Source organism: Arachis ipaensis, chromosome B4, assembly GCF_059453495.1.
Source record: "Arachis ipaensis isolate K30076 ecotype BB chromosome B4, ASM5945349v1, whole genome shotgun sequence".
In the NCBI taxonomy this organism is placed as follows: domain Eukaryota; kingdom Viridiplantae; phylum Streptophyta; class Magnoliopsida; order Fabales; family Fabaceae; genus Arachis; species Arachis ipaensis.
The window spans coordinates 96,337,913-96,340,247 of NC_142439.1; the positions used below are offsets into that span (position 1 = coordinate 96,337,913).

The 2,335-nt window shown below is 34.3% G+C and overlaps 1 non-coding gene across 1 annotated transcript; it reads left to right on the plus strand.

The window, feature by feature from the left end:
• The first annotated feature begins 969 nt into the window (after positions 1-969).
• On the plus strand, positions 970-1,077 carry LOC148568465 (small nucleolar RNA R71). Its single transcript, XR_015883071.1, has one exon. It is a non-coding gene; the product is annotated as a small nucleolar RNA R71 (small nucleolar RNA).
• The last annotated feature ends 1,258 nt before the right edge of the window (positions 1,078-2,335 follow it).

Genomic DNA, 2,335 nt, shown 5'->3' on the forward strand with positions numbered 1-2,335 from the left:
GAATTCTAAGTTTCTGCCATTTAATTTCTTGTTCTTTAAGATTCAGCACTTTAAATTTCAGTTCTCTTTAATTTCATGCAATTTACCCATTCCCTTTACTTCTCATGCAATTTATGCAAATCACAATTCACTCAACCAAATCTTGATTCGCTTGACTAAATCAACCACTAAACTAAAATTGCTCAATCCTTCAATCCCTGTGGGATCGACCTCACTCCCGTGAAGTATTATTACTTGATGCGACCCGGTGCACTTGCTGGTGAGTTTTGTGTCGGATCGTTTTCCGCACATCAAGTTTTTGGCTCAGCTGGCCCACTTGTGCCTCCAAATTTCTAATGGAAGACCTTGTTTCATTCATGAAACTCACAGTGGCCTTAGATAGATCAGAGACTATATTTGCTAAGCTAGATGGACTCTGCTCAAAATTCTCTGTCTGTTGCTGAGTAGATGATGGAAAAGGCTTGCTATTGCTAAACCTGTTTCTTCCACCATTATTAAAGCATTGTTGAGGCTTTTGTTGATCCTTCTATGAGAAATTTGGATGATTTCCCCATGAGGGATTATAGGTGTTTCCATAGGGTTCACCCATGTAATTCACCTCTGCTATTGCAGGGTTCTCAGGATCATAAGCTTCTTCTTCAGAAGATGCCTCTATAGTACTGTTGGATGCAGCTTGCATTCCATTCAGACTCTGAGAAATCATATTGACTTGCTGAGTCAATATTTTGTTCTGAAATATGGCATTCAGAGTATCAATTTCAAGAACTCCCTTCCTTTGAGGCGTCCCATTATTCACAGGATTCCTTTCAGAAGTGTACATGAACTGGTTATTTGCAGCCATGTCAATGAGTTCCTGAGCTTCTGCAGGCATTTTTTTAGGTGAACGGATCCACCTGCAGAATGGTCCAATGACATCTTTGATAATTCAGATAGACCATCATAGAATATATCCAGGATGGTCCATTCTGAAAGCATGTCAGAAGAACACTTTTTGGTCAGTTCCTTGTATCTCTCCCAAGCTTCATAGAGGGATTCACCTTCTTTCTGTTTGAAGGTTTGAACATCCACTCTAAGCTTGCTAAGCTTTTGAGGAGGAAAGAACTTGGCTAAGAAATCCATGACCAGCTTATCCCAAGAGTTCAGGCTATCCTTAGGTTGAGAGTCCAACCATATTCTAGCTCTGTCTCTTACAGCAAATGGGAAAAGCATAAGCCTGTAGACCTCAGGAGCAACCCCATTGGTCTTAACAGTATCATAGATATGCAAGAATTCAATTAAGAACTGAAAAGGATCTTCTGATGGAAGTCCATGAAACTTGCAGTTCTATTGCATCAGAGAAACTAATTGAGGCTTTAGCTCAAAATTGTTTACTCCAATGGCAGGGATTGAGATGCTTCTTCCATGTAAGTTGGAATTTGGTGCAGTAAAGTCACCAAGCATCTTCCTTGCATTGTTATTATTTTCGGCCATGTCTCCTTCTTTTTCGAAAATTTCTGTCAGATTTTCTCCATAGAGTTGTGCTTTGGCTTCCCTTAGCTTCCTCTTCAGAGTCCTTTCAGGTTCAGGATCAGCCTCAACAAGAATGTTCTTATCCTTGTTCCTGCTCATATGAAAAAGAAGAAAACAGAAAAGAAAATATGGAATCCTCTATGTCACAGTATATAGATTCCTTTATGTGAGTAGAAGAAGATAAGAATAGAAAAAGTTAAGAATCCAAGCACAGGGGAGATGAGAGAATAATTCGAAAATTAAATAAAATAAAATAAAATATTTTTGTTTTTAATTTAAAATCAAAGTTAGAATTCGAAAACTTAAAAAGAAAAATTAAATCAAACTAAAATTTAAAACGAATAGTTAATTGAAAAGAAATTTTGAAAAAGAGGAGGGTGATTTTCGAAAATTAGAGAGAGAATTAGTTAGGTAGTTTTGAAAAGGATATGATTAAAATAGTAAACTTTTAAAATCAAACAAAAAGTCAAGTAGTTAATTGAAAAAGATTTGAAAATCAATTTTTGAAAAGATAAGGAGTTAGAAAAGAAGTTAGAAAAGATTTTGAAATTGATTTTGAAAAAGATGTGATTGAAACTTATTTCTAAAAAGATTTGAAAAAAAGAAATTTAAAAAGATTTGATTTTGGAAATTAAAGTTGATTACTTGACTAACAAGAAACTAAAAAGATATGGTTTAAAATTTAAAGATTGAACCTTTCTTAATAGGCAAGTAATAAACTTAAAATTATTGAATCAATCACATTAATTGTTAGTAAAGATTTTGAAATTATGAAACAAAATAAGAAAAAGGATTTTTGAAAATCAATTTGAATTTTTCAAAAATT